General features: G+C 38.4%; 1 long non-coding RNA gene across 1 annotated transcript; it reads left to right on the top strand.

The window, feature by feature from the left end:
- Positions 1 to 9020: 9020 nt before the first annotated feature.
- LOC120529983 lies at positions 9021 to 19625 on the top strand. The gene is made up of 3 exons (XR_005633846.1): positions 9021 to 9242; positions 9748 to 9858; positions 18946 to 19625. It is a non-coding gene; the product is annotated as an uncharacterized LOC120529983 (long non-coding RNA).
- The last annotated feature ends 309 nt before the right edge of the window (positions 19626 to 19934 follow it).

The following is a 19934-nucleotide window of genomic DNA, read 5'->3' as shown; positions in this document are numbered from 1 at the left end:
CTCAAAGAAAACAAGTCTTAGAAACAGTGTGTTCAAAACAGAAGACTTTTACTTCTTTTACTCTTCCTTTATGATCATTTCAAGAGGTTTCCAAATGTTCAGCTCAAACTGACTTTTTTGTTTCACTTTAAACTTTCCCCTAAATCTTTAAGCTTTAAAGATTTCATTACTTTTATTAGGTTCGGATAAAGAGTTTCTGGTTTCTTTAGGTTCAGTGCAGGCCATTACATGGTATTATCTCAAGCGTGGTGGTTAGTCATTCTGGTATGTGCTCCTAGATGTAATTTTATAGGAAAATAGGTGACAGAAGAAAGATCTTCATAAGAGTAAGAGGACGATCATTTGGCTATATATACAGCTATATCTCTCTATCCATCCATCCATTATCCAACCCGCTATATCCTAACTACAGTGTCACAGGGGTCTGCTGGAGCTAATCCCAGCCAACACAGGGCACAAGGCAGGAAACAAACCCCAGGCAGGGCGCCAGCCCACTACAGGGCACACACACACCCACACACCAAACACATACTAGGGACAATTTAGGATCACCAATGCACCTAACCTCATGTCTTTGGACTGTGGTAGGAAACCGGAGCACCCGGAGGAAACCCACGCAGACACGGGGAGAACATGCAAACTATTATAATAAAAAAATCCTGGGATGAGAAGTGACTTTTTCATAGAGATACTTTCATGTCCCGCGAGACAAAACTTTGTAGCAAGAGATTTAGCCACCCTGGGTCAGAAATAAAACACAAAGAGCAAATGACAAAGTAGAACGTCATAAAGAATTCAGAAACACTGACGCAATACACATGCAGAGCGGGTTAGAGATAATTAAAGTACTTAAATTTGAAATTCTCAAAGAAATGACAGTAAAGATCACATTAGTACAAACAAACAGAAATTATTACTTGGTGAAACAACAGAACAGTGAAAAGAGATCAAATATATTGTTCGAATTTAAACTTTAAGTCGGAGACTTGTAGATCAACTAATTCGTGTTGCCATCAGGGAAAGTAGTGTTTCTTCCCAATGAAGAGGAGTATCTGAAAGAATTAAAAGATTTGTTGTTTGGTGAAAGTAAAACCCACATATGTAAGTAGCAGAGATGTGAAGTAGCAGGCGTGTAGCGCAAGCCGGGGGGTTGGCAAGCAAAGTATAAAAATATACTTCATGTTAGAAGGTCCAAGGATGGGTTCTGCAAGGGCTGGGAAGGCACTGGCTGATGACTCTCAAGAAGGCATGTGCTAAGTTACAGTCTGTACTGTTGATTGTCACCGTTCTGAGTTTTTGATTTCCATATTTGTTTTTCTTCCATCAAATTTTGGGGTTTAAATTGTTTTGAATTGTTGAAATTGTGACAACATTATTGCTTAATAGAATACCATAAACTTTTTTAATAGTGACCTGCAGTCAGTGCCAGCGCTAGGTTATATTCCACCCTAGGCCAAGCTTATTAGAGCTCCAAGCGACTGTTTGGTAGCTGACCCGTGCAGCTGGGTTTTTCCCCCCTTACGATCTGCGCCTTAGGTGAATGCCTAATTCGCATAAATGGTGGCACCAACACTGCCTACAGTTTAATTTTTGTTAGATTGTGATATCTACCCATTTTGAAAGTTCCTGTTAATGTTCAGTAAATACTTACAAATATATCAGTTACTAATGAAAATGCGATCACCACTTGATAATGGACAATGTCAATATTCAATTTTGAAATTTAAAAACGGCACAATGGGAGAAATCTGAATTTCATTTTGCTTTGGTTCACTTACAAGGTAAGGAGAGAGCTTGTTGTTTTCTTTCTTTTTCGACTATGGAATAAGATTACTAAAACTGTTCTCATTGTTTTTTATAACAATCGGTCTTGAAGTTCAAGTGCACTGGGAATGAGCACTTTAAGGCCTTGTTCATACGGGCGTTAGGTTTTTGGATAAACGAACTTGCTCTGAACGTCCTAGACGTTTATGTTGCATTTTGTGGTGGCGATCGATTGACTTCTACACCGGCGTTCGTTTGTCTCTGTCTAACGCCAGCCTGCAGCCCAAATTGCAGTTTGTGTGTTAACCTGTGGAGGCAGTGTTGGGAACTGGATATGAAAGCCCTTGTCATTTTATTTGAGGTGCCTCCTTTCAATATAGACCATTTTGCTATGTTAGATATTAATCTTCTTGTTTTAAAAATACTCGTAATACGGCGACGTAGGGAGAGAAAAATCGCCGCTACTGGGTTCATCCTCTGACTGCACAACGTCGGGTTAAAGCAGTGCTTCTCAATTATTTTCTGTCATGCCCCCCCTAGGAAGAAGAAAACATCTCGCGCCCCCCGCACGACTATAAATAGTATCATTTGTCTTTAAAATTGTTATAAGTACACCTCTGCATAACACTGTATCCTTATTAACGTATAAGAGAATAAAAAAGAAAGAAATATGGACCAATTTACAACAAAGAATAGCTTTATTAAATGTAACAGAAAAGATTTAAAGTGCATTCTAAATTCAAAAAAAATTTAAAAGAAAAATAAAAAGCATGTTCCCGAGGTCAAACGAGACCCCCTTGACGGAGCCACAGGGGCGCGCCCACTATTTGAGAAACACTGGGTTAAAGGAAGTTTTTTGTGCTTTATGAAGAAATGCGAAAATTTCCGCGCAAGTTTTTTAATTACTGTCGGATGTCGGTTTCCACTTTTGATTGTCTGCTGCAGCTGGTGCAATGCCACATTGCACGCCGATCAACCAATATGCGACTTGGTGTTAGCCCCAAAGAGAGAGGACTTGTCACTTTGAGGTAAGGAAACAGTAGTCGAGTGTGCGCTTACACCGGTGTTATGCACTGAAATGCCCCTCAGCCCCCGGCCATGGATTGCCCCCCCTACATAATCGTTATCAAATATTATATTAGAACATAAATTAATAGGTTCATGGTTTACAAATTACATGAGACAATAAAATAAAATAAGCAATATGAAAATATATATGTTGTACATGAAAACATAAAAATATTAATATTTTTCATATACAACATGTAAACTTATATATATCCGGTCCTCCGAAGCGTAAAATAAACGCGCAGAAAACAAACTAGAAGCGGTTTCCTTGCGTTCGTTGGGTTTTGAACGCCAAGAAAAAGCTGCATGCAACGTTTTTTTGATGCCGTATAAACGCGCAGCCGGACAAACGCACGTCACCAAAGCCCGTGTGAACACTCTCATTGACTCCTACGTGTAGAAAACACTCGGCGCTTGATCCGCGCTCACCGGACGCTACGAACGCAAAAAACGCTCGATTTTAACGCCCGTGTGAACAAGGCCTTAGAGTCATTTGTAATTTCCATTTTTGAGGTGAACTATAATGTTCTGTGTTAAGATTGATTTAGAATAGGAGAAGTGTCAATAGTTAGTTTTAAATGATATAAAGGTTTCTTTTGTATACTGCTCAAAAAATTAAAGGAACACTTTGAAAACACATCAGATCTCAAAGGGAAAAAAATCATGCTGGATATCTGTACTGATATGGTCTGGGTAATGTGCTAGGACAAAAGAATGCCACATCATTTGATGGAAATGAAAATTATCAACCTACAGAAGGCTGAATTCAAAGACACCCCAAAAATCAAAGTGAAAAAATGATGCGGCAGGCTAGTCCATTTTGCCGAAATTTCATTGCAGCAACTCAAAAATCGTACTCAGTAGTTTGTATGGCCCCCATGTGCTTGTATGCACGTTTGACAATGCCGGGGCATGCTCCAAATGAAACAACAGGTTGTGTCCTGGGGGATCTCCTCCCAGATCTGGACCAGGGAATCACTGAGCTCCTGGACAGTCTGAGGTGCAACCTGGCGGTGTCAGATGGACCACAACATAATGTCTCAGAGGTGTTCTATTGGATTTAGGTCAGGCAAGTGTGGGGGCTAGTCAATGGTATCAATTCCTTCATCCCCCAGGAACTGCCTGCATACTCTCACCACATGAGACTGGGCATTGTCATGGACCAGGATGAACCCAGGACCCACTGCACCAGCATAGGGTCTGACAATGGGTCCAAGGGTTTCATCCCAATATCTAATGGCCATCAAGGTGCCGTTTTCAAGCCTGTAGAAGTCTGTGCATCCCTCCATAGATATGCCTCCCCAGACCATCACTGACCCACCACCAAACTAATGTTACAGTCAGCATAATGTTACCCATGGCTTCTCCAGACTCTTTCACATCTGTCACATGTGCTCAGGGTGAACCTCATCTGTGAAAAGCACATTGGACTTGCCAATTCTAGTATTCTATGGCAAATGCCAATCAAGCTCCACGGTGCTGGGCAGTGAGCACAGAGCAAACTAGAGGACGCCGGGCCCTCAGGCCATCCTCATGAAGTCTGTTCCTGATTGTTTGGTCAGAGACATTCACACCAGTGGCCTGCTGGAGGTCATTTTGTAGGTCTCTGGCAGTGCTTACCCTGTTCCTCCTTGCCCTAAGGCACAAATACTGGTTCTGCTGATGGGTTAAGGACCTTCTAGTCCAGCTCTCCTAGAGTAACTGCCTGTCTCCTGGAATCTCCTCCATGCCATTGAGACTGTGCTGGGAGACACAACAAACCTTCTGGCAATGGCACATATTGATGTGCCATCCTGGAGAATTTGGACTACCTGTGCAATCTCTGTAGGGTCCAGGTATCGCCTAATGCTACCAGTAGTGACACTGACCGTAGCCCAATGCAAAACTAATGAAGAAACAGTCAGAAAAGATGAGGAGGGAAAAATGTCAGTGGCCTCCACCTGTTAAACCATTCCTGTTTGGGGTGTCATCTTATTGTTGCCCCTCTACTGCACTCATTGTTAATTTCATTAACACCAAAGTAGCTGAAACTGATTAACAACCCCCCTCTGCTACTTAACTGACCAGATCAATATCCCAGAAGTTTCATTGACTTGATGTTATACTCTAATTAAAAAGTGTTCAATTTTTTGAGCAGTTTATTAAACAGTTCCTTTGTGTGTTTCTAATTGTATTCCACTTCCCTCAAATCTTAACTGAAATGGGCGATTTTTCTGTCGCCCAAGCAGCTAAAATCAAGGATGGTCTGTAGTGGCAATTTTCAATTAACATTACGTGACAATGGTGGACTCAGGTGTTGTTAATTCGGACACGAACCCAACTCTGTTCAATCTCTACCCAATATCCGCTTGAGAAGAGAACTTTGGCAGAAAAAACTGAAGGTAAAGGAGCTGGGTCCAGATCAGCCTAACCTCTTAATCAGACAGCAGATAAGCAAAAAGGGAAGAAGTACACGCGTTACTCTTCCAGTTGGTACACCAAAAGGCCTGGCTATGTGGATGCGTTTCTGCTAATGCCTTATTTTGTTTCCCGTGCTTGTTGTTTAAAGCAACTGGGACAGATCCTGCTTGGACAGTTACGGGAGTGAGAGATATGAAGCACCTGTCCGAGAAAGTAAGAAAACATGAGAACACCAGGACACACATGGATAATTCCGTCAAACTAGCCATTTTGGGAAGAGTAAACATCGCTACTCAGTTAGACGACGGTCACAGGATTGCGATAAGAAAACACAACGAGGAGGTAGATAAAAATCGTATATTTTATCCAAGATAATTGATTGTGTTAAATTTTGTGGGGCTTTTGAGTTGGCCTTGCGGCACGATGAGACTGACTCGCCAGACAACCCTGGCATTTTTAAGGGTTTAGTGGATTTTGTTGCCTCGCTAGACAGTGTGCTAGACAGTGTGTTCCTGTATAAATAAGTAAAAAAAAAAAGATGCAGTTTTTTTTTCCCACCACAGTTATTTTCCTGTACATGGTTGTCCTCACATTTGTCGTGTGTGTGTGTATATATATATATATATATATATATATATACTGAAATAATTGATCAGACATGATTTAATAATGTTCTTTAACTTTGTCTGCATTGCAATAAATCATATTGCTTTGATTTGTGAAGAATTGTTTGAGAAATTGTTTGCTGTACCACAGCCCCACCTCAAAACATTTTCACCAGCCGCCACTGCTTTTAACAAGGTTTTTTAGTAAGTTACTTATACTATTAAACAATATAGCAAGCAGACATGACTGTAATGAAATGTTAAGAATATTGTTTCAAACAGTTGGTTACCAGTGTTGGAGAGAAGGATCAGAACATTTCGGAAAAGAGTAGGACTGTTCTAGAAGGAGCAGGACTTTTCTTGCAACAGTCTGTTTTGTTTAAAAGAGGTTGTTATACTTCTTGGCTACTGCAAAACATTCTTTAAAAATACCTGAAAAGTTTTTACAGTTAGCTTATGTAGGAAGTATAATAAGCTCTGCTATATTATAAATTTAAGCATTGCTTGGCTATACTTACATTTGTTAATAAGAGACAAGATCCGGTTTAAAATGGAATAATGCTGAACTGCTACCATAATACATGGCTGGTTTTATAAGCCGTTTCTAAGGTATGCAAGTGTGCTGCGCTGTTAGCTGTCATTTATGATGTCAGAAATGTGAACTAAAGTAGCTGATTTTAGAAACATGATTTTAGTTTTATTAACTTTTGGTAATGGAAAATAGCTTTAGATTAGTAAAAGTGCTGGTCAGATAAGAGAAAAAAGAAGAAGGGGGAAATCAAACCATGAATACTCTGAGTTGCTGATGACATTGTAAGCAATGCATAAAATGGGCAGCCTGGAAAGACTAAGCATCTCACAGATCCAGGTCAAATGGTGTATTGTCCCACTTTATTTTGCTTTCATTTAGAGGAATTAAAAATTAGCATTTATTAAAACCTGCTCTCCTGTCTCCTCACTTTCTCTGTTTTACCGCCAAGGGCTGGGAACCAAGTTCCTTTCTTAGCTAAGTCAATTAGGGGTGATGGAGAGAGAACACTCCCGATAGGAAGACCACAGTGACAGTCAACCCTGGGTGAAGTGTGAAGGGACTACTGACAGTAATATAATGCACCGTAGTCCTGAATACAAGTGCATTGCAACTGTGAACTGTATACCCCGAAGACAAGACAAACTAAAGTAATGACAGTGACAATTTACTATGAGTCCACATGTTTCAAGGAGATGGGCCCTCAAAAGCCTTTCCATCATAACATGCCATAATATACAAATATATTTTTGGAATATAAATTATGTAGTCATTTTTTCATGGATTATTTGCTTTACAGTCTGGTTCAGTAAATATTTGCTCTTCCTCTTACAGTTGACATGGTAATATGATTAAAATGAACACATTTTAGTAGAATTAACTAAGAATGCCTCTAAGAGACATCAATAAAAAGAACTCTAGAGAACATTCATGGTCTCCATGTCATGCCTGAGACCTAAAATAGAATTCTCATGGAACACATGTATGCAGGATGTACTGTATTGTACATCCAAATGGAAGACCTTTTAGCATATCATTAAGAATAACTATTTGTCTTTTCTTAAATGAAAACCAAGAAAATATAACACCATCTGAAGGATTTTGGTTGTCTGGGTTGGTCATTTTCTTGTCATCAGTTTTATGAAATCAGATAATAATTGTCAGGTTTTAGTTTTCCATAGATAGATAGATAGATAGATAGATATATACTTTATTAATCCCAAGGGGAAATTTAGAAACTCCAGCAGTAGCATACTGATAAAAAATAATATTAAATTAATGATTGATAAAAATGCAGGTATAACAGACAATAACTTTGTATAATGTTAACGTTTACCCACCCCACCCCCCAGGTGGAACTGAAGAGTTGCATAGTGTGGGATTGTGGAGAATGAATGATCTCCTCAGTCTGATTGACAGGAGCCTGTTCATCACCCGTCGCTCTGCCACGGATGTCAAACTGTCCAGCTCTATGCCTACAATAGAGCGTGCCTTCCTCACCAGTTTGTCCAGGCATGAGGCGTCCCTCTTCTTTATGCTGCCTCCCCAGCACACCACCGCGTAGAAGATGGTGCTCGCCACAACCGTCTGATAGAACATCTGCAGCATCTTATTGTAGATGTTGAAGGACGCCAGTTTTCTAAGGAAGTATAGTCGAATCTGTCCTCTCTTGCACAGAGCATCAATAACTCTTAATAGTATATCTGAGATCTAAATAGATTTTGTTTAAAATGTCAAAAAAATTATTTTGTGAGTAAAGACTGTTACTTTAGTTTAAAAAATTACAGAATATAACAAAAGCACAGTAGTTATAGAATAATTAGATTGTACTCTGATGAGTCAGATGTGGCTAATAACATAAAACAAGGTCAAAGGGACCAGCATATTAAACACGTCTTCATGTTTCCTTGTTACAATAATTGTCATGTGATTGAGGAGTCATTAGTGCAGTGTCCACATTATCACCAAAAATCATACACAATAGTCACAAAGAGCTGACATATAATGAAGTGGATGTGCTTTAGGCCATGGTGCTATTATAAAACTTAAATATTTTAAATAGCCCTTTGATGTTTTATAATGTGTGATAATTAAGACATTATAACAACAAAAAGAATATAATTTTATTAGGTGAGTCTCAGCAGTCAGCACTCTTTGAAGGGGAATAAAATAATAAGAACAGAGACCTTCTGCAACTGTTATTAAGGTAATAATCAATCATTAGTAGTTTTTTGTGCCACAGTCATTTATATCTCCTTTTATTCATGATTATTTTAATACTAAATTTATGATCACACATTTTATCCTTTCCATCCTTATAAAATGGTAAGGTCCTGTTATTCTTCTCCATCACACAAAGGAAGATAACCCTCCCTTCCATTCGTTTTTTGAAACCTGGGAGTCAAGGAAACAGAAGCAGGGGAGCAGAACAGGATTTAGCCTTGATTCAGATGCCAGACTATTGCAAGGCACACTGTGACAGTAGTAGAACTGTCACCGGGTTTTTTGTCAGAGCGGGGAGCCAGAAGAGCAGCAGCAGCTGCTATTTAGCCAAATAAAGTACAGTAAAGAGCTGACAGATGCAGTGCTGAAAGATTCGTAAAGTGAAGATTCCCCATAAGACACTTAATGTTAGCACATCATTCCGGTAAATATCAGATTTTTTGATTTTAGATAATGCCTTCACTTACCGGCTTGGCGGAGTCCTCTTCTTGAGCGGACTAGTCACGTTAATGGTCAGTTGACTGTCCGTTGTCATTCTACGTGCGCATGGCTGCGTTCTCCCTTTATGCTGCTAAAAGCCAGCAAGCAGCTGATATCGCAACAGTCAGGAAGAACGAAACGAGAAAGGGGGAAGTAATCGCACTACGTGTATGGTAATAGTTTTACTCCATTTGTTCATGTATTTTATGTCTTGTTGTTGTTTAAGAGTTTAGATGTAATCCTCGTGGATGTGTGAGATGTACGTAAGATGGTGTATATATATATATAGGAATAAAGTAAGGAAAGGAGCCCATTGCCTTTAAGCGACTGGGTAAGAAATGTCAAGAGCAGGGCTAAAAGTTGTACTGCCAGACTATATCAGAGTTTTCCAAGTTTGCTATTGGCTCGTCACCTCTTGTTATATGATTTACTGTGTAATCTTTTTGCTTTTCATCTGTTAGTTATTCTACTTGCTCCTGGAAATATGTGGAAACAGTGCTGTTCTAGCTACAAACTTAAAGCTGCTTCTCTGCATACATATTATTTCTCTTGGCTATTATTATTTTGGTCTTTTCTTTTGTCTGATTTTTTTCCTGTGTTCTTATGTCTTCTAAACCACTAAACTTTGCCGTACAAAATCTTCCTCAAAGTAATTTTTAAAAAATCCTTTCACAACAGCTAACAGCAGAAACAAGACATTTCAGAATTGACACTTGACGCTTTTCAAGGCTAGAAAATGGGAGCCAAAAAGCCAACCAAGTTCCACACCTGCCAGCAACAAACTAGAAGGTGTGTTTTTTGTCACTCTTGAGCTTTTGCTGTCCTGGGCTTGTTTAGCTATTGTGCTGTGCTGAGCAGTAAATGTCATTTTCCTAATTTAGCTGGCTGAGTCACGCTGAGCGATGGCTAATCTTGTCCCATTTACCCAGCTGTGACACTCTGAATAATGGCTGTCGTGTTTCTATGTAGCCTCCCGTCTAGCAGGATGGAGGCTGTCTTGTGTCTGTCAAGTTTCTTCTTAATCTGTTGTGTTTTGTCTATTCACTTCTACCTAACCAGTGCCTGTTCCATTTCTGTTTCCAGTGAGCGTGATGACATTCGTGGGTAGCAACTATTTGTCAGTATAACCAGTAACCCCCATTGGGATGGCTGCATTTAATTAATCTTGAATTTTAACCATAGTCTTCTACTGATGAAAAATTTATATCACATCATTTGATTATTTTCTGTGTAATTATTGAATGGCTACTCCCCTTTATTTTGGTCACATTTCACTTGATACCTTCATTTTATTTTGGACAACTGTAATATTGCTTTTATTTTTCCAGCTATCTGGATCATTAAACAAGATGTTGGGATAGCTAGAATTTAGTTGTATGTATTTTTTTCAAAAGATAATCAAATATAGTGGTCTTTTGTCTAACCTCACAGAAAGAGACCATTAAAACATGACAAATTAACTGAGAGACAAAATTAAGAAACTGCATGAAAAAAACCAGCAGAATTTCTCCAATTTTGAATATATCCTCTCTGGCTGTCACATTCTTTTGCTATCTATCGAAGTCTGATTCATTTAAATGAACTGTGGTGTCTTCTTACTAATATAAATGACAGAGTACATTTTCTTCACAGTTTCATGATTTTACCCAAATTATAACTGTTGTATTTTTGGCATGAAAACCCTGGTGGAGCCACACAGATTTGGGACATTAGAACAATCTAGACGAGAACAGGCCATTCAGCTCAACAAAGCTCGCCAGTCCTATCCTCTTATTTGCTCCAAGAAGACATCAAGTCGAGTTTTGAAAGTCCCTAACGTCTTACTGTCTACCACACTACTTGGTAGCTTATTCCAAGTGTCTATCGTTCTTTGTGTAAAGAAAAACTTCCTAATGTTTGTGCGAAATTTACCCTTAACAAGTTTCCAACTGTGTCCCAGTGTTCTTGATGAACTCATTTTAAAATACAAGTCTCGATCCACTGTACTAATTCCCTTCATAATTTTAAACACTTCAATCATGTCACCTCTTAATCTTCTTTACTTAAACTGTATACGCTCAGCTCTTTTAATCTTTCCTCATAATTCAACCCCTGTAGACCTGGAATCAGCCTAGTCGATCTTCTCTGGACCTTTTCTAGTGCTGCTATGTCCTTTTTGTAGCCTGGAGACTAAAACTGCACACAGTACTCAAGATGAGGCCTCACCAGTGCATTATAAAGGTTGAGCATAACCTCCTTGGACTTGTACTCTACACATTGTGCTATATATCCTAACATTTTGTTAGCCTTCTGGGAGAGAGATGCTGCAGAAGTGTCCATGGACTTTTAGAAGAGAAGGTGCCATTTTGAGAAGTCAATTATAAAAAGAGCCTGTGCAGACAAAGCGAGAAATGGACAAACAGTTAAAGAGCAGAAACTACAAGAACCACTACTCTGCTTAAATCCCTTTGCCTGAGTACATTGGTGAGTAATGGGAAAGATCCTGGCTTGGATTTTCTGACAAAGTTGGAGAAAGTAAGTGCAGTGATGTTGCCTCTGACCCCTAAAGAGTGCACTGTGAGATGCAGCCACTGGTGTGAATGTGCAGGCAGTGAACAAGGCAGAGAAATAATGGTTGTAGTCACATGAAATGAGAGTTATGAAATGAACAGCGTTAAAGGGCAGCCAAAGACGGAGACAACTGCCAGTACATTTTGCATGAAAATTGGCATTTCGCAATATATTAGATGATAAAATCATACAAAATGATTTTATTATCTTACCATACAGTAAAATTTCTAAAGGACAATATTAAAAAATTGTCAACACCAAATACTCAACATTAAAATCAGAATCACAATTGGATATTGATACATTTCCAAAGTTTCCCACTTGGTAAAGTGCTGAACTGTATACAGTTATATATATTTATATATATTATCCATCCATCCATCCATTTTCCAACCCGCTGAATCCGAACACAGGGTCACGGGGGTCTGCTGGAGCCAATCCCAGCCAACACAGGGCACAAGGCAGGAACCAATCCCAGGCAGGGTGCCAACCCACCCCAGTTATATATATTATATATTTATATATTGTACATAAATAATTGACGTGATTCATGGTAATGATGGTGACTATCACAAAAATAGCAAGATTGGAATGTTCACACCCTCTTCAAATTGCGTCAAAGAAATAAATTTGTGTTGGTTAACCTCCTTGGCATTAACCCTGAGTGTCTCTTTGGGCTTGAAATTATATTTAAAAATGGTTAAGCCCAAGTGTCTCTCAGAATAAGCTATTATAATGTAATGTACAACATTTCACCTGAATAATTCTCACTATTCTGCTGCCATCTAGCAGATAAAATAACATCATGTTGCAAAAAATAAAAATCTTACATTTTTTATTATGTGTTTTCCCACACTGTGGTAACTTACCAATATTCATGAGTGAGGCACAGCCTTCAATCAAAGAACACAACGGCATGTAAACGAGAAGCTGTAGAGCCAAATTTTAGAACAAACTGAAACTGAACTATTAGTTGAATGAAGCAACAGTCATGACAATGTGAACTGGTTATCAAACATTGACATGGATAATGAAACTGTTGCATAAGCATTGTATAACAGGGCATGGTGACTTTAAGTTGTGTAAAGCTCTAGCGGGGCGTAGTATCTGGCAAAAAGGAGAAATGATTCCAATCAAGTGGAAGGACAAGAAAAATGTTAGCTCCCTAAGAATTGTCCACAATGCATCAGCTATCAATGTTCATGTCAAGAAATGTAGAAGTCACTAAACCTTATACTATGGTAGGCTAACTTAACACAATTGGCAAAGTCCATCGTGCAGTTCAAGCACTGACATTCTACTCCCTTATGAGCAAGTAATAGAAAAAATATGCTAAGAAAAGTGTGCAAAGAAACTGTCCTGATTGCAATGTTGGGCTGTGCATTGACTTTTTTAAAACATGTCTCACAAAGGACATGTATTGAATCTGCCTCAGCACAGCAGTGGAAACCAGACATACCTTCCCTACTGTAATTATGTTGACATTTTGGTATTAACAATTTGTCTGTTTGAAAAAAAAAACATTTTGGGCTCTTTTTCTGGGAGAAAACGTAACATTAAGAAGCTAAAAGAGCTCAAGCCCAAAGGAAAACTGAAAAATTATGCACACATAAGCAAAAGTATAAAGAGGACAAAACCAGGTCCAAGGGCATTGCCCAGCAACCCAGATACAAGCTAGCAGCGCCAGACACAAAGAAAATACTGCATACCTCTAAAACATATACAGTGGTGTGAAAAACTATTTGCCCCCTTCCTGATTTCTTATTCTTTTGCATGTTTGTCACACAAAATGTTTCTGATCATCAAACACATTTAACCATTAGTCAAATATAACACAAGTAAACACAAAATGCAGTTTTTAAATGATGGTTTTATTATTTAGGAAAAAAAATCCAAACCTACATGGCCCTGTGTGAAAAAGTAATTGCCCCCTGAACCTAATAACTGGTTGGGCCACCCTTAGCAGCAATAACTGAAATCAAGCGTTTGCGATAACTTGCAATGAGTCTTTTACAGCGCTCTGGTGGAATTTTGTCCCACTCATCTTTGCAGAATTGTTGTAATTCAGCTTTATTTGAGGGTTTTCTAGCATGAACCGCCTTTTTAAGGTCATGCCATAGCATCTCAATTGGATTCAGGTCAGGGCTTTGACTAGGCCACTCCAAAGTCTTCATTTTGTTTTTCTTCAGCCATTCAGAGGTGGATTTGCTGGTGTGTTTTGGGTCATTGTCCTGTTGCAGCACCCAAGATCGCTTCAACTTGAGTTGACGAACAGATGGCCGGACATTCTCCTTCAGGATTTTTTGGTAGACAGTAGAATTCATGGTTCCATCTATCACAGCAAGCCTTCCAGGTCCTGAAGCAGCAAAACAACCCCAGACCATCACACTACCACCACCATATTTTACTGTTGGTATGATGTTCTTTTTCTGAAATGCTGCATTCCTTTTACGCCAGATGTAACGGGACATTTGCCTTCCAAAAAGTTCAACTTTTGTCTCATCAGTCCACAAGGTATTTTCCCAAAAGTCTTGGCAATCATTGAGATGTTTCTTAGCAAAATTGAGACGAGCCCTAATGTTCTTTTGCTTAACAGTGGTTTGCGTCTTGGAAATCTGCCATGCAGGCCGTTTTGCCCAGTCTCTTTCTTATGGTGGAGTCGTGAACACTGACCTTAATTGAGGCAAGTGAGGCCTGCAGTTCTTTAGACGTTGTCCTGGGGTCTTTGTGACCTCTCGGATGAGTCGCTCTGCGCCTTGGGGTAATTTTGGTCGGCCGGCCACTCCTGGGAAGGTTCACCACTGTTCCATGTTTTTGCCATTTGTGGATAATGGCTCTCACTGTGGTTCGCTGGAGTCCCAAAGCTTTAGAAATGGCTTTATAACCTTTACCAGACTGATAGATCTCAATTACTTCTGTTCTCATTTGTTCCTGAATTTCTTTGGATCTTGGCATGATGTCTAGCTTTTGAGGTGCTTTTGGTCTACTTCTCTGTGTCAGGCAGCTCCTATTTAAGTGATTTCTTGATTGAAACAGGTGTGGCAGTAATCAGGACTGGGGTGGCTATGAAAATTGAACTCAGGTGTGATACACCACAGTTAGGTTATTTTTTAACAAGGGGGAAATTACTTTTTCACACAGGGCCATGTAGGTTTGGATTTTTTCTCCCTAAATAATAAAAACCATCATTTAAAAACTGCATTTTGTGTTTACTTGTGTTATATTTGACTAATGGTTAAATGTGTTTGATGATCAGAAACATTTTGTGTGACAAACATGCAAAAGAATAAGAAATCAGGAAGGGGGCAAATAGTTTTTCACACCACTGTATTAGTCTAGATATGAAATTGCAATCTAGATAAGAAATTTTCAGCTTGTTCTAAAATTTTAATGGTGCATTAAATTATTGATGGAGGTCTGCTACTTATTTAAGTTTGCACAGTGTCTGCATAGAGGATGGAGGTGGCAGTGCTTCAGCTGCCCTTAATGCATGGACATCACTGACCAGGAGTCTTTGCAGTCGTCTACTAATCTGTGCTGTAACCTGTCCTATATCTAAGATTTATTATGCAAGGAATATGAGGTCTCATGTGGTATGAAGTGAGTTAATTAACAAAGTATATACATCCTCAGGTAAACCTATCCAGCTTTATAGCATCAAAGGACTACATTAATTACGTTATATTTTATTATTATCTGCCAATTTTGCAAGCTTTGTTTATATTGTAAGAATGAAAGCCTACATCTGTTTGGAAAATATTGGCATACAATATTAAAAGAAAAGTTGTATCAACAAAGCTGAGGTCAAGATGACCAGAGTATTGCCTTTCCTGTTGATACTGACATGCTATACTAATGATATATGAACGCTTGCACATTTTTATCAGGCAGCAGAGTTGCTTTTGATGATGGGGCAAAAATAGACAAAGCAGGTTTAAAATATGATCTTGCTTCCTGGAGGGCAGAGATAACATTTTTATAGAAGACCCATTTAATAAAATACGAGTAATTTTAGGCTAAAATGAGAATGGGTTGGTAAACTTTTTCATGATGAGAAAATCGGAGGGTATGGAAGAAAAGTGGAATCGTTAATCCACAGAGCAATTCCACAATTTGTACCCACTGACATACAGTAGTGTCAGAATCTGAAGTGTGATATACAGTGTTATGGTGGTGGGGAATCCATGTGAATCTAAATTAACTTTGGCCAATTTTTATGGACCAAATGTGGATGACAGAATGTCATGCTTTAAGTTACCTGCATTACCTCTCAGCAGCATTTCTGCATTAATGGCCAGTGACACATTCAGAGCCCCACTAGATGTTGTAAAATAAGGAAGCTCCCTTCAGCAATTGAACTTACTATTAAATGTTTAAAAGAACCCTCAACTTGGTCCCCTTAAGAATTTTATTTCAATGTGTTATCATATACTTAATGTAATAACTTACCTGGAAAAATATGCCTTTTTGCACTTTGTGACCAATTGGCCCTGCAGTGTACTGTACACCCTTGGGTATGTGTAGGCCTTATTGATGGGGCTCGAAGGTCATCACCAGCATTAAAATGAGAGATACCTGTTTTTTTGGGGTTTTTTTTAATCTCACATTTGCACTTCCAGCTCAAACGTTTCTCAGTTGAAGCCATGGTATCCAAAAGGTATGAAAAGTCCAGTACCTTTTGCTTCCTTAAAGGTAACCACAGTAATTTGAAAATAAAGAAGGAAGATAAACATTAGGGATGGATCATTCACAAGACGACATTAAGCAGAATCTTGCTTTTGACCCTCTGCTGTGAAGAACCATGCTTAATTTGAAAAAGGAAGGACACTTGTGTATGCTCCTTCTACTTTATGGAAAAGAAAATCCAGCAGTATGATGCTCCTGTTTCAAAGGAGCCCAGAATCCTGATGTGGAAAGAACAGCTATGCATGTAGAAATGTATTTTTTCAATTGTTTTTTTGTATCGTGCTCACCATCAAACATCTGGCCTCACAGCATTAGCACCTCAAAATAGATTTGTTGTAATCCAAATCTTGGACGTGGACTGCAGCATTCTGGGATCTTAAATAACCTCTTGAAGTTGATGTTGATTGATACAACCTCTTTTACATGGTTGCCATGAGACGCTGTTGCCAACAACATGTCTCTCAAAATCCTGCCACTCGCATAAAACAATACCTTGAAAGATCCAGAATAATGAAACATAAATGCAAAATTGAACAAGAAATAAAACTTTTGAATTCTTTTATATTTTGATTATAATCCCTTCCGATTGGTTTAGCCTCCATTTGTGGTGTTTTTTCCCCATGTTTTGTAACTTGTGACAGAGTTGTTTAAATGGGGATTTCCAAAAGAGTAGCCACAGTGCAAATTAACAAAACACAAAGACTAAAAAGCTATCAAAACCAAAGCGATAAAACAGAATCAAAAGTCCAAAAAGACACAATGTAAAATCAAACTTAATGAACAAAAGAAATTGTACAAGGATCTTGATGTTTTTTGTAATGATTGTCCACACCTACAGAGGAAAAACTGTCAAAAACCCTGATAACAACGAACATTTGCCATTAAAAGGCATTGTATTAGGTACAATAAATTAATACATCAAGAAACAAATAAGCTCTAGAAGTCCTACATGAATCCAGAAGAATCAAGTAACAACAAAATTCAACAATGCAGAGTGGAAATTCAAAATCCAATGGCAAAAACCAAAATACAAAGAAGTAAATAGAAGTTACAAAGTCTAAAATGTAATTAACTGAGCCAAAATTCACAATCTGGAAAGCAAATGATTAATGCAAAATCCACAATTCAAAACCTGTGGTTGCACTGAACTGTTAAGAGTTCTCTGTATTTAGCCCCTTTGTGGACCTGTTCTGGTGTTTTTAATTAATGAACATTATTTATTTGTAATTTTAAATGGAACTATTTATTCACCTGTTTTGGAGCACCAAGCTATTGCCCGTATCTCTTCACTTGCTACTGGTTCATCCTCGGTGCATGAACTACAAGATGCCCCATGGCTAGGTCTGTGGGTGGTGTGGGGCATCACACATCAAAAATGGAAACCATCAAAATGACAAAAAAAATTAAAGCAAAATGTTAAAATTACTTAATTAAGTGCAGTTGACTAGCAATGGTTTTGATAACATACATTATAAACATGTCACATTGTCACAGGTCTCAGTTTTTGTGGATAGCTCTGCCATAACCTGTCCATTTCTTAGCGATTCATTTAATGGGATGTGCACTGACTTGGATATTTTTCTTATCTCTATCCCCTGACTTATGATTTTTTGCCACCTTTTCTTTTGTCTCTTAGACTTAGACTTCAACTGTGAAAACACACGTTGAACCTTTCAGATAAGTTGCATCTATGCTACAATCAACTGAAACCCCATTACTACAGATAGGTGGTCTCCACTGAACTAATTATGTAACTTCTAAAACCAAATGGCTGCTCCTTTGATGATTCAGATGTGTCATATTAACCTCCCTAGTGTTAAAACTAAAGCGTTACTCAGGCTATGAAAACAGTACTAAATGTGATAGTCCAAATATCATTCAGGCAACTTTATAGACACGTCTCATGTAAGCATTAGAGCTGAGTATTACTCGGGCTGTAAAAGTGGTAACAGCATTAGTCCTGAGCATTACTCGGGCAACAGTATTGGTGTGTCTTACATAACTATCAGGCCCAAGTATTATCCAGGAAACAGTGTAGACCCACCTTCTCCTAGCCTCATAATAGCGTCTCATAAGTAAAATTTTTCAGAGGCTAAGGTGCTGCACGCTCTTGACAGTGATATGAGTAGTGATGTTGAGAAGCCTCCCATCAGCAGTGATAACAAAGTAAATATGTCAGTAAAATTGAAACGGACAGTGAAATTGAAAATGCACATGGTGTTTATTATTATGAAAAATTACATATGACCAGCTCTGGCTTCCATTAGTATTTGAACTTTATGTTACAGACTAGTCCACCTTAGTACACTACTGCACATGATCACATATGCTCACCTACTGTATATGTAATTTTTATGTACAAATTTATTATCCTGCTGCTGTAGCCAACTTTTATTTGTGCTATCCTGTGCCCGTGGCACACATTATTATACAACTTGGAAATTCAAGTTGGGCAAATATCATGTTATTAATTATTAATTTTGAGTGTTTCATGATATATTCAATACTTCTTCTTTTCATTTCTTCCTGAATGGAAGAGTAGAAACAACAGTGAGGCTTGTATTTCTGGATACAACTGAGAGATTTGCATTTTTCTTTTCTTACCAAATAAATTTAACATATTTTGTTTTTCTTCCTTAGATTTTGTGTGCTAAAGCTTCCTCAAATGATGCTATAGTCAAGCAATTATGAAAACTGAAGGTAAAATAAGTGGACAACTGTGTCAATGAGCATCACCAAAGGTTTGCCACACCACCAATTATTCACAATAAAAATAAACTGAAGTGCTCCAAAACACTTCAGCTCAACAAATCGTTCAGCAGAAGTGTGTCAAGAACCACTACTGGGGCTCCTTTATACCAACAGTAATATGTATGAATAATGCTTCACTGTGACCATGTCTGCCAAGTCAGAAGTTTTTCTTCTTTTTTTAACTCTTGTTTTTATATAAGGGGTTGTTATAGTTATAATATTTCTATATTTCTTGAGCTTCTGCAAAAAGCTGAATTGCCCCTTAGGACAAATAGGTATCCACTGTCAAATTGGGAGCACTTAGGGAGCATCTAGATGATTCTGTTGACATGGCGCAACCAACCACACTGCCAGGGCAAAAACAATCACTAACCAACACTTCTTTTTTCCCTGTGGACCAAAGGATGAGTCCCAGGATGGACCATGACACTACTACCAGTATAAATAAGGAAATCGTGCCTCTGCCACCCTGTGAGTTATTTAAAGAATGAAGGGACAAACTGGAAAAAATCAAATACTCAGAGGATCTGTACGGATTTTTTTCAAAACATGGCACAATCTAATCAATAATATTTTAGAATAAGCTTTTAAAGCACCAAGGAAGCAATTATTTCTGCATTTCTTTTTCTTCTCCATTCATCTCTATTGCTTATCAAATTCATCAATTTAGGTATGTTTACAAGCCTTAATTTTTACCCCATTGGCAATGCTCTCTCTCTCTCAGGGGTGGGGGTTGACTTGTTCTCAATCCTATTCTTTGTAAAAATTGATTGATTTGTATGGAATGATTACAATAAAATTAATTTAAAAAAAATGAAGGGAGCAGAAGATAGTGGCCATTTGGTCCGCACTTTCTTACTGTACAGGACTCCATGGCT

Source organism: Polypterus senegalus, chromosome 5 (genome assembly GCF_016835505.1).
Source record: "Polypterus senegalus isolate Bchr_013 chromosome 5, ASM1683550v1, whole genome shotgun sequence".
In the NCBI taxonomy this organism is placed as follows: domain Eukaryota; kingdom Metazoa; phylum Chordata; class Cladistia; order Polypteriformes; family Polypteridae; genus Polypterus; species Polypterus senegalus.
The sequence above is the reverse complement of the archived record's forward strand: the minus strand, read 5'-3'. Positions and strand labels throughout refer to the sequence as shown.